Source organism: Nematolebias whitei, chromosome 23 (genome assembly GCF_014905685.2).
Source record: "Nematolebias whitei isolate Nwh7 chromosome 23, NemWhi1, whole genome shotgun sequence".
Lineage (NCBI taxonomy): Eukaryota > Metazoa > Chordata > Actinopteri > Cyprinodontiformes > Rivulidae > Nematolebias > Nematolebias whitei.
In genome coordinates, this window is record NC_056520.1 from 4,268,022 (window position 1) to 4,281,733 (window position 13,712).

Sequence of the window (13,712 nt, forward strand, 5' to 3'; positions counted from 1 at the left end):
TATGCGTCGCTTCGCTGTATGCGTCGCTTCGCTGTATGCGTCGCTTCTATTATGCGTCACCGCTGACGCATCGCGTTTGTTACGCGTCACCGCTGACGACCCAGAAATGTGGGCCGGTGTTGTGCCAAAAATTGATGGGCTGCCAAATGGCGGCCGCGTGAGCGTGCACGAGAGAACTTTAACAATAATTTAACAAGATTAACACAAAAAGTCAATGTGTGTCTCAGTCTAACGTTTGCTTAACAAATGCGACAGTCAAATCAGCTGTATTTCAAAAGCCGATAAGCGGAAGTAAACGCGTGCACATGACAAGTCGCTGTACAAATTTAACAAGATAAAGACCTGAACATTTACTTGTTTGCTCGAAATTATATCAAAGGTGTGTCTCAGTGTAACGTTTGCTTAATAAATGCACTTTAATGGTCAAATTAGCTGCATTTTGCTGGTGCGGTGCAGCTGTTTTGACAGTCGGTCCAAGCAGCGAGCAGAATGAAGGTGCGGGTAATGTGGCAAGCTGATTACGTCATTAGTATCTGGTGAAGATTCTCAGTCATCCAGGACATGGTAAATTCAAAGAAGTCGTTTTTGTATTGAACTTTTTTGAATTTGTCATAGCCACGTTTACCTATTACATGACACAACGGCATGCCTTACTGCTACTATTACTCTGCTGCCATCTAGTGGCTGAAAGTGGTACTGCTCAATTTTTTTCCAGTCAGAATGAATGAAAACGGTCATATCTCAGCCAAAATGGTTTATAAATATGGGGAAAAATCCATAAATACGTCGCTTCGGCCTATAAATCACGGCATGTAAATGATGCAAAAAAGTGTGACACATATGCCGAAAAATATAGTAAAAGGATTCCTTTTGATCCCTTTTATTGTGATGTGTGCTGCCTCAAAAGGTGTCTCAAATTGCTCTTCAATAGTGATTCGTTCGAGGTTTGACACGGTAAACCTTTTAAAATTAAAAAGGTACAAGTATTGTGTCCTACCAGGTTCAGTTAAAAGATAAGAAACCTAAATGTTCAGTTTGACAAAGCAAACTCAGAATAAGAAAGACGGCTTTGACTTGGACGTGATTTAACCGCAGTCCTCCCCACATGGATACGCTGAATGACCGGGAATTCAAAAAGTTGCAGCTAATGAATCCTTTGACAGCAATTAGGCACTGCAAATAAGTCCATCTGTATTTTATCACTGTAATGAGGGGCGCTGCTAGACGTAGAAGTCAGCACAGTTCAGCTGAATGAGTCTTCTTACCGGGAGATGAATATTGATTTGACATTACCTGGAAACTCTGCAGCAGGAAACTGTTTATTAGTTCACGAAGACATAAATCCGACTCGTATGTCGTCACCTGCGTGTTTTGACATGTACTTTAATTTGTCTTAGCTTCTTTCACGTATTTCAAATCGACTGTCAAGTCCGGGTTGCGTCGGCGCGTCACAAAAGGAGCAGAAATGTCTGTTGGGCTGAAATCACGGGGCTATTTGGCACGCGTGAACCCATTTTCTGTTTAAATGCAGTCAGTAGACAAACAAAAGCTGAATTACTGCACTGCAGCCTTTCCTGAGGGCGACGGATTGTGCTAATCACATCCACTCCTGCCTTCTCTGCAAAAACAATGGCATAAGGCACGACGCCTGCCAATGTTCATCAGGCGGGTTGGCAGGAAACGGTAAACAATGCTCCCAATTAGAACCCGAATCGGGATGACCAACGGGAACAGCGAGTCAGTCAAATGTTGTGATCTGAATCCCCATTCATATTTTCTTTCAGTCGTTCAGACGCCGCAGGCTTCAGTCCGTCGGAGGAATTACGTGACATGTTAATTAGTGAGTATAAGTATTCAGCTCATCCACGACGAGCTTTTTTTTTTTTTAATTAAAAAGGAATATTGCTCATACATGCAAACTCTGATTATTTAACAGTTTGCACAAAACGCTGGGCCACTGATGAAACGGTGCACTGTCTTCCCATTTGTCTCCATTTAGACATTTAAAGGTCCTCTTTCCACATTATTATCACCTGTTACCAATAACCAGGTGATAATGTGTCTGGTTTCTCTGTCTCTGTTGGCAAAATATCTAATTAAGCACTAAAGATTTTAAAGAAACTCAGCCACTAATCTCTAAATATTCATCTACAACTGTTTAACTTTTGGAGTCAAACTGATTCAAGATGGCCGCCACAAGCAAACACAAACACGAGTATAACTCGGTCTGTTTTAAGGGTACTGAGCTCAAATTTGGTGCGGCAGAAGCTGAGACGCTTCTCGAATCGACGCTTCTCGAATCGACGCTTCTCGTGAAATTTTTGTTTGAAACTTTGGAATGAAAGTTGGTCGTCCAAAAAACAAAAAAAAGCCCACCAACTGCAAACGTTTAATAAATATTAAACCATTATTTTATTTCATGTGTACTCTGGCAGAAATATTACAATATTCTAGCAGGAAGAACTCCACTCAGCACTGGAAGTGCTACAGCTAGCTGCCACTGTAGCAGATAACCATTGAAATCTATGAAAAATAACACGTAACGTGACATTAACGACAGTATATAAAAGTAAAACTTGATATTTTTTAACAGTTTTAAGATGGAAGTGATCCATTTGGGTCCGGCTAAGCTAGCCGTTAGCTCGTCAAGCACAACGAGCTAACTGCTAATCTCTATTTTGTCAAACTATTTCCTGATTGTTTCCATCCGTGCTGGTTAATTTATCTTATCCGGCAGCTTTAGAGAATATTTGTTGAAAACTAAAAAGCTCTAAAAGCCCCTCCTTGTATTATAATTGGAACCAGCATCGCTGTTTTAGAAGAGTTGCCTCCTCAGGGGCGTTTGTATTGAATTACACATTCAGCTGAGGTGTTTGCCTCTTGAATCCCATAAATTACTGTGTACACCAAGGCAGCAGAGAAACCTGCGTAATTCCATAGAAAACAAAGTGAAGTCCAGCTCCTAATGAGACTTTTCTCCACAACATGGGCGCCCTAAAGTCCACGAAGCAGAAATCAATCAAGCATCACAGCTCATTTGTTAAAACTTAAGTTTCTTTCCTTTCGTCAAAGGCACAATGAACTGTGAGCCATTTAATAATAGTTTTCTTCCAAATTGTATTCTTAAAATATGTGATGGTGAAAACATTTTCAAACTAATAAATAGAGGACAATTAAAAATGCTTTTGAACACACAGTCGTTGTAAATCAATGGATCCCACTGGGTGGGCCTGAGCTCATTTAAGAGGGATTAAAGAAAAGTAATATCACAGATGGCCAGGGTTGAAGCTGGTTCTGTTGTCTAAATGGTTCAAATCCCAGCCGTGGTACTTCAGGTTGTCTCTGTAAGATTTCTTCTTTTGCTGTGGTGTTTGTCTTTTTGGTGATTGTAAACTGACTTTGAACTCGGGACGAATATGTGGATGAACTGTAAGAAGGGTCAAACCCTTAAAAATCTTAATGGATCTCGATAAAACACCAGGACTGAGCATACAGCTTAACAGTTTAGTTTTTAAAACTGGAATTGGGCGTGCATGCTTTGATTTTAATATGAATTTTCTTTAATGTGCAAATAATACATACCAGCTCAAATATATAAGGTACATACACCCTTACTCATATTTGGTTAAATGTCAGCAAGATGCACATCGCATATGTGGTTTTTCATCAGAAGCCTTTCGGTGTAATTCTGACTGGTTATTTGACCATTCTTCTGGGAACAATTGGCAGAATTCATTTATTTTGATGGGTTTTTCTGGCACAAACCAGTCTTTTAAGCACAGTATACTTAGTTTTTTCTTTGTTCGAGGTTGGGGCTTTGGAAAGGCCATTCCAGAATCTTAGCGTTGGCCGCTTAACTCAATCAGAAACTAGTTACGATGCGTCTTTGGGATCACTGTCTTTTTGGAACACCCAACTCTGTCCAAGTATTAATCATCTATCTTAAGTTGAAGAACTTGGAGGTACTCTATTCTATCCACATCAGTACCACAGCCTGATGCTATCACCACCATACTTGGCAGTTGGTATTGTGTTTTTAGGTTTGAAAGCCTCCCCCTTGACTCAACCAAACGTACTTCTCGTCATTGTAACCACGCAGCTCAGTCTTTCTGTTGTCTGACCAGAAATCTGTCTCCAGAAGGTAAATTTTTTTCTTGACCATTTGAGCAACTGGAATATGACCCTGAAGGTGTTGCCTCTGAACATCTGAACCAATTTTCTCTCATCTGAGGAAGACGGTTTTGGTCTTCTTCCAGATCTTGGCAAATGTGGTGACACATTTGATATTTCTAGGATGACGGTAACCTGCCTTGGTCTTGGTCTAGCTGTATTCAGGTCAGAATTAAACTTGATTACCTCCAAACTGAAGTACTTCAAAGAGTGTATCTACCATAGGAATCACCACAATTAAATGTAAAGGGGACATGTCCCCCTCGCATTTAAAAAATATTTGTGTGGAATATTTCTTCATGAACCAATCCATTCCACTTGAATAATAAAAGAATACTCAAACTACTAAAAGTCCACTCTGGGTTTTCCTGGTTACTTACAAAAACTCACCACACCACATGCAGTGTTTCTCGAGGTCACTTGATGGGGGCGGGAGTGGGAGGGACCTTTTTTTTTTTGCACTAGCTTAGCGCCATGTTAGTGCGGGCAATTGACAAGGGTGGGGGAAATTAGGATGTGTGAGAGAAGCGGAGCACATAGCTATAGCATCTTAGCTAGCGCGTCTGTTTTGCACGCAGCTAGTTTAGCGCTACGTTAGTTTTGACAGTTGTGTGAGAGGAGCATTGTGCCATGCTCTCTCAAATACAGTCCTTCGCTACTTTGCGGTTTGACTTTCGCGGACTCGCTCTTTCATGGTTTTTCAACGTAAGATTGTACACGACACATGATTGTCAACTTTAATATTACTCATGTGATTGGGATGGTACGGGATAAAAAGTTAATGAAAAAATATTTTGAACAGGCGTTGCCATTTTGTAGTTTTCTTTCAATAAGTCTATACTGTAACGCAATTCAAAAGAACTACACTTCCCAGAAGTCAAGAGTGCTTCTGGCTGCTGCTTTCTGCTGAAATGGAGGGGAAGTTTTGCAACACAAAGTCAAAAGTAATGATCTATTAAACTCACAACACTGGCAGGAAAGTTGCAAATAATCCTGAAGCTTCTTGAAGCGCAAAAATCCACGTGCACATTAACCTGGATGGGGCTGTGGGCTTCGTCGCTGCAGGGTAGGTCTGCTGAACCGGAACCAAACTGCTGTTTTGCAGAACTGGTGAGTAAAATTGTGCAGTACTGTACAGTTATCTAACAGTCAGTAATGGTGTACCACAAGGCTCAGCCTTAGGACCCACCCTCTTCACAATCTACATAGATAATGTAGGTCAGAGCATCTTTGATGCATCCTTAAATTTCTATGCTGATGACACAGTTGTTTATTGTCGAGCTAAAACAGTTGCCAAGGCTCTCCAGCTTTTACAATCTGCCTTTGACATCACCGTCTAAAACTTGTCCTAAATGCCGATAAAACCAAAGAGATGCTATTTTCAAACAAAACGTCGGTCCCAGCAGTTCTTCCTCTGATTTTATCCTTAAATGGTGTCCCTATTGAGTTTGTCGATTCCTATAAATATTTGGGTATCTTGGTGGACTTGCACCTCTCTTTTAATCTCCACATGGAAAAACTAGTAAAGAAACTGAAAGTTAGACTGGGTTTCTTTTTCAGAAACCGATCCTGTCTAACTCTGAATGCTAGGAAACGCCTTGTATCTGTGACCTTCCTTCCCTCCATTGATTACTGTGACATTATTTACATGAACGCTCCTATAAGAACCCTGCAGATGTTGGATGCTGCAGATGTTGGATGCGGTCTATCATGGTGCACTAAGATTCATAACTGGCTGTGATTATCGTACCCACCACTGCACCCTGTATTCACTGGTTACCTGGACATCATTAACTTCAAGCAGACTCTCTCACTGGTACATTTTCATCTTTAAATCACTTCTTGGTCTGCTGCCTTCATACATCTCCCCCTACACGTCTCTGCGTGAGTGCAGCTACAGCGTGCGCTCTCAGGACATTATTACCTGCAGTGTTCCCTCAGGGAGGACTGAACTTGGCAAAAGGACCTTCTTTTACTCTGCTCCCGTTTCCTGGAATATCTTGCAAAAAGATCTGAAGCTCTCGACCTTGACCTCTCTAAGTGTCTTTAAGAATCTGTTGGACTCCTGGCAGGGACCAATGCAGACATGTTCCTGTTTTTAGTTTTCTACACCGCCTTACAACCTAGCTGTTTTTTGCTACTATTCCCCTTGATTGTCCTTTTGGTTGCTATTTTATTTTGATTGTTTTGATTTGTTTAAAAAGAGAGAGAGAAACTTAAATTTGTATTCCTATGCCTATTTTATGACTGTCTATTGTCATTGTCATCACTCTTTGTTAAGAAATCAGGTCTCTCTTGTAAATGAGTCCCCAAGGCTCAGTGGGATTAACCTGTCTAAATAAAGGTTAAATGAATGAATGAAAATAATACTATAATAATGCTATACTAATATAATAATATATAATATAATTATATCATGTATATAATTGTATAATAAAAAATAATAATACTAATAATAAAATACTATACTTGGCAGTTTTTCACTTATCGCAGTGGTGTGTGGAATGTAACCCCCACGATAATCGAGGGACTACTGTAGATGTTGAATCAAGGGTTAACTTATGGAGGTAAATGTAGATGTTTAACAACCCGTTAAAATACACCAGAATGCAGGAAAAGGCATCTACATTACTCAATTTTTTGGGGAGGAGGACCCCCAGACCCCCCCCCCGCCACCACCACCAGTGTCCCTCCTACATTACTGATGCTTCTGACGCCAGTGGTATGTACACCAGGTCAGTTTGTTGGCGCTTCACAACCTTTCCACAGAGCCCTTCTTCAACCCACTCTCACTGAAACTTGATAAACTTTTTTTCTAATCTTTTCCTAAAACAAGTTCCAAGAAGAAAAACAGGATGTTCCAGATGTGTGCAACCGCTTCGGGATTCAGGGAATGCTGAGATATACAACGTGGAGAGCAACCTTAAGGTCTCTGTGCTACTGCGGAGCATTCGATCACGGTTTGAAGTGATGAGTTTCACCTCATTAAAAATAAATAAGTACACGAGCAGTTTTAAGGAGCTCTGGACTGTGCACAAGAAGCAGCAGAACAAAAATCTCTCCTGTTGCGGCTTTCTTCCTCTGCCTTCCCTGGTTGCCTCGCAAGCGTCCAATTATTTGATGGGATTACTGAGATCATGCTGCGACAGGCCATATCACTAAGTAAACGCCCAAGGGGAACAAGATGTAAATGTATTTTTTTCTCTACAACACGCCTTGTTGTAGAAATTGGTTTCATATTAGGGACTCCAGAGACGCCCAGCTGTTATCAGTGTGTACGCAGTGCACAGCTGCTCTGCGGTAACAAATCTCGCCGTCTGTTGTAATTTCTTTCTTTCTTTCCGTACTGTGACTGCTTGGCCTACCTCTGAAAAACCCTCTTCATTTTGTGCTTATGAAATCCACTTCATGATAACTCACATGTGCTCAGAAGGACAGAGTGAGCTCAGCAAAGTGCCACTTCGAATCAACGGGGGGAGCACAGGGAGTCCAAGCGGAGCCAAGGTGAGGATCCGAATGTTGCTCCACATGAGCAGGACCCGGTCTGACCTGACCTGCTCTCAGGAGTCCACAATCATTACTGCAACGGGGTATATGCCAGACGTTGCGTACAGCTCCTCTGAGCCGAGGGTGCCTCAGTACCTCCGACAACAAACTGAATTCATTATGAACAATTTAATATGAATGCATTTGGATTGGACTGCAGATTTTTTTTTTTTCATTCAACCTTTATGTATACAGGTTAATGCCATTGAGCCTTGGGGACTCATTTACAAGAGAGGCATGAATTTGAACAGAGTGATAACGACAACAATAGACAATCATAAAGGATATGTACAAATTAATTGTTTTAACAAGTGAAAATAAAATGGTAATTAAAAGAAAAAGTAGCAAAAATCACCTAGACTGTAAGGCGGTGTATAAAATTACAAACAGGAACATGTCTGCGATGGTTTTTACCAGGAACTTAGATGTTTGAAGCCACTTAGAGAGGTCAAGGTGAAGAGATTCAGATCTTTTTGTCAGATATTCCAGGAAACAGGAGCAGAGTAGGAGAAGGCCCTTTTGCCTAGTTCAGTCCTCACTGAGAGAATACTGCAGGTAATGATGTCCTGAGAGCGCACGCTGTAGCTGCACTCACACAGAGACATGTAGGAGGAGATGTATGAAGGCAGCAGACCAAGAAGTGATTTAAAGATGAAAATGTACCAGTGAGAGAGTCCATGTGAAGTTAATGATGTCCAGTTAACCAGTGAATACTGGGTGCAGTGGTGGGTACGATAATCACAGCCAGTTATGAATCTTAGTGCACCATGATAGACAGCATCCAACATCTGCAGGGTTCTTGTAGGAGCGTTCATGTAAATAATGTCACAGTAATCAGTGGAGGGAAGATCCTGATCTAATATCAGGATGAAATCTGAGGAAGAACTGCTGGGACCAACTTCCTATTTGAAAAAAAAAAACATCCTTTTGGTTTTGTCAGAGTTAAGGACAAGTTTGAAACGGAACAAATCAGACTGGATGATGTCAAAGGCGGATTGTAAAAGCTGGAGAGCCTTGGCAACTGTTTTAGCTCGACAATAAACAACTGTGTCATCAGCATAGAATTGTAAGGATGCATCAAGGATGCTCTGACTTGCATTACCTATGTAGATTGTAAAGAGAGTGGGTCCTAAGACTGAGCCTTGTGGTCCACCGTTGTTGACTGTTAAATAACTGGAGAAAATACCATTATCATGAACACATTGCCTCCGATCTGAGAGATGGTTAGAGAACCAACCAATGGTGTGATCTGAGAAACCAATTTCTCAGACTTATGACACACGATGTCACGATCCAAAGTATCAACAGCTTTAGACGGGTCCATGAAAAGTGCAGCACAATAATCCTTAGCATCCACTGCTTCAATGGTGTCATTAAAAACTTTCAGCGAAGCATGTCGTTGTGCTGTGTTGTGGAGTGCAGCTCTTTTCTTAATTCATTTTGGTCAACTGGTATGCCATTAGCTTCATTTGGTTGCAATTTAAACAAGTAAAGTAGATTAAATTGTTTGGGGTTTTTTTTAATTGCGGGAACCTGAATGTTTTTGATCCCTAAACTTTGACCAACTGCAACTACAAGAGAACGTAAACAACAAAATGTTGTTCATATATGTATATATAGTACAAAAAGCAAGGAAATTTGAGTTTGATTTTTTTATTTAGTTGCAACAACACTTCTTGGCAATAAAGCCTATCGTATTATTGGAAAGCCTGTTTATTGTCCCCTGTAGCAGAATGAATTGCCGCCTGTCTGTCCATCTGGTTTATCTTATGAGCACAACAACTTGAAAAATGGGCAATGTACCGACTTCCATTTTAGTGTGTGGCTGTGTCTTGGAGTAAGAAAGGTCTATCAAAAATTGCATTGCCACGCCAAAATCCAAGATGACCACCACCATATAAATATATGTTAACCGGTTTCCCCAATCATTTGAGGAAACTATGCTTTCTAGGTTTTTCTAGCTTAAAAGTAAAGTTTACTCAAACATTTGGGGTGGCCGGAGATCAATGTCTGGTAGCCAAGACCACCTTTAGTCACCCATGCATCTGCTCTTACACACAGAGGAACTCCTAACCTTTTGAATATCTTGCACCAAAACATTAAGGTTTACTTGCATTCCCTGATTCCAGTCTAGAAAAACACTCATTTTGAAAACCACAAACATTCACTATTCAAATCCTTCAACAACGGAGGACATCGCTGCTTGTTTCCATTAAATTATGCCATATTAGGAAAACGCAGGTTGTGAGTTGAGTTTCTTGGTTGCACCAATGAAAATCTTGCAAAACCTTCTCTGCCAATGCGGGGCGGCTTATTTGTACTTTCTCATGATTTCCTGGTTCATGTTTCATATTTTCTTGTAAAAATGTTAAATCTATAAAGACATTAATGTTAACGCCTACACCAAAAATTCAAACAGAAGTGATCAAGTTCCCATAGCAACCCACAAGGTAATGAGACATTAACGTCAAATTGCAGTTTTCTTGTGACTTCATCAAATTTCATCCAACTAAATTATTATATTAGTTGTTTAAATGCAGTTTTTCTACCAGCATGGCGCTGGGCATTTTTCATTGTCGTAGCTCTTTTATTTTTCGACTGTTTAAAATTTCCTCTGTTATTAACCTATTCAGCATGATCGAAGTTTAAAAACAACAGGATTAATTAAAGTGACCAAACATGGAAAAACACGGTAAAAACGGCTTCATTGTTGTTTGGGTTTCTAGAAGAAAAAATGAGAATGTATGAAAAAGTTCTAACAATACTCCAAAACAACGATTTTACAAGTCTTCACTTTGGATATATATATATATATATATATATAGATATATTATCTTTGTGCTTCTTACTGTAAGCACCTTTTAGTATACGAACAAGAGGGGGAAAAAGGGATTTGCGAAAATTAACTGAATTTGTGTTTTCTGACGCTGCTGCTAAGACTCAGTTTACATGAAAGCAATTTCCTGCAAACATATTTTCTGATGTTGATAAACTTTACACGCTTGCATGCTAACGCTGTGATCACAATCGCTGGTTAGACGAGACTGCTAATGTCACTGAACCTCCTGTAGTTCCATGCCAGGTCACTAGGTGGCGCTGTGATTTTTGTGTTTCAACAAAAAGCATGCAGACACTTCAGCGTTTGTTTAAACTGACGGTGAGGTTGGGTCGCTGCTACAAAACACTTTAAGTTATAAATCTAAAAAGACTGACGATAATTTAGACGATTAATGGAACAGTAGCGCGCTTATTCAAACACTTTTGCTTTTACGAAAATTGTATTTTTCTGTAAAAAGATGTCTGGAGTTTTTAAAAGCTTCCACTCTGAGACCTGGATTTAAAAAGCTTCGGTCTCCGAAAATCTAATCGTTGCTGTTGTCAGTGTTGCCAGATATATGCTAATTAATTCATACAATATTATTTTGACGATAAATTAAGTCTATACAATAAAGAATAAATAGGTTATTTGAAACTTATATATGGAATTGTTTTAAGAATTCTGTGCCCCCCCCCCCCCCCAAAAAAAAAAAAACAACAAAAAAAAACAATTACCGGTACGTTTTATTTACGTAGGCACGTATATACCATCAGAAAGTCCAATCCGACGAGCCAGACTGTGCTCGCCATGTGCACGCTGTCTGTTGACCGAGTGCACTTGTGTCAACCATTGGTCGACAAAAGTGCACTCTTCTCTCCCTACCATCCAGATAAGAGGGAAAGTGAACCCACACTCAGTTAATACAATAGTTTGAGTCAATATATGATAATTTTAAAGTAGCAATACAATATATTATTTCCTATCTGGCAACCCTGGTTGCCATGTAAAAGAATGGCCTGATCGCAACAGAATTGTTCCAAAAACCAGCGTAGTGTAAATTTGGCCTAAATGTGGTTTAAATTTAGCCAAACATGATTAAAAGAAGACTTGCATTTAAACTTGCTTGTTATATATCTAAGCTTCCACATATTTATAATTTTAAGAGGTAAAGCATATTGTCCGTTGTCGGACATTTTCTTTCTCCTTGAAAATAAAATTAATTTGCTTTTATTCCACAAAAATTGCACCGCTGAATTCTTCTCACAAGACACAACTTCTATGAAAAGTATATATCAGCTGGTTTTATTGTTCAGCCCTACAAGTGAAGAGCTAAACCTTTAATTCAATAAATCAGACGGTGGCGACTTCACATGTTTGATTTCCTGTCAGAAACGAGCAAACATCCAGAATCAGACCTCACACCTCCCCTTTGACCTGAGACACCAGAGCTCGGCGAACAACCGTGAATAAAGGAACAGTTGAAATTAAGAGGAGGGTCGGATGAATTTCTGCTGATCCGACCCTGATCAGCACTCCAACTGTGTCTGATTCCCCTCGTCGCGTCCAAGGTCTGAAAAGAGTAACTCTGCCCAGAATGAATTATTTATCGGGAAATGACTATAGTGTTTATCTTTTTTCTCAACACTGCAGAGACGGTGGAGCAAATATTAAAAAGGACCTTCCCCCGCTCATGTTCAAAACTCATTACCAAGTCGAGCTTGTATGTTCAACCGGTGTCCTTATAGAGGACGGGGGGGGGGGGGGGGCTTATCTCCACCGTTGCGGGGGTTTAATCTCCTTTAGAGCTTCCGAATCGGAGGCAAGCAAAACAAACATTGGAATTAAAACTGGTTTTCCGCGGTGCTTTGCTGCTTGTTCTGGTCAGGGCGTCGCTGAGAGATAAAGAAGTAGTACCGGTAGATAAAAAATATTCCCTACTTGGTGATTTATTGCATGCAATGGAGGGGAGGGGGTTGATTAAAATAAAACATGATTTCAGCCAAGACAGAGCTAGTGACGGTGATTAAACAGGCTTTTTGTGTTTGCTCCGACCAATTTATTGGAGGATGACTGGTATCCATTTTTATGGCCAGTGCCAATCTTTACAAACCAGAGTTGCTGATATACAACCAGTACTTACATATTTGCCAAATTCAAGAATATAAATGTGAGCTATCACAATGAATCGAGAAACAAGTCAGATTTGTCCAAATGAACTAAGCACATTTTAAGATTTCTGGCTTTGACCAGAGATCCGGTTCCAGAGATGTGGACTGATTGGGCTGGATAATCGGAACAACCCCTGGAAAAGTGGTCTGAGTATTTCTCAACATAATTTGAAAGAGGAGACCTCAAATCATCTGTACATATTGGGATTTCCCAACTGAAAAGAAATGAACAGGAAAAGTAATAAACATTTAAGACTTTTCTGATCAAAATCATTGTTTGTTGGGTCCTTTAGGAGAACTGGGGGTTAAGTATGCACAGGATAGCCAATTTTTTTAATGGTCAATATCAATGAATTGATAAGCCTGTCTCTACCTTGTAATTAGCTAATATCAAACAATTAATCATCAGACTCTACCATTTAATTAGCCAGTATCAGACCATTAATTGGTCTGTCTGCCATTTAATTGTCTGACTACCATTTAATTAGCCAATATCAGACCATTAATTGGCCTGTCTGCCATTTAATTAGCCAATATCAGACCATTAATTGGTCTGTCTGCCATTTAATTGTCTGATTACCATTTATTTGGCTAATATCAGACCATTAATTGGTCTGTCTGCCATTTAGTTGTCTGACTACCATTTATTTGGCTAATATCAGACCATTAATTGGGCTGTCTGCCATTTAATTGTCTGACTACCATTTATTTGGCTAATATCAGACCATTAATTGGTCTGACGTTCATTTTATTAGCCAATATCAGACTATTAATTGGTTTGTCTGCCATTTAATTAGCCAATATCAGACCATTAATTGTCTGACTACCATTTAATTAGCTAATATCAGACCATTAATTGGTCTGTCTGCCATTTAATTGTCTGACTTCCATTTATTTGGCTAATATCAGACCATTAATTAGTCTGTCTGCCATTTTATTAGCCAATATCAGACCATTAATTGGTTTTTCTGCCATTTAATTAGCCAATATCAGACCATTAATTATCTGAC

General features: G+C 39.8%; 1 protein-coding gene across 1 annotated transcript in view; it reads right to left on the bottom strand.

Annotated features, from left to right (window-relative positions):
* Positions 1 to 13,712, bottom strand: part of cckbra (cholecystokinin B receptor a) — a 59,653-nt gene that overhangs the window by 45,060 nt on the left and 881 nt on the right. The gene's annotated exons all lie outside the window — the stretch shown is intronic.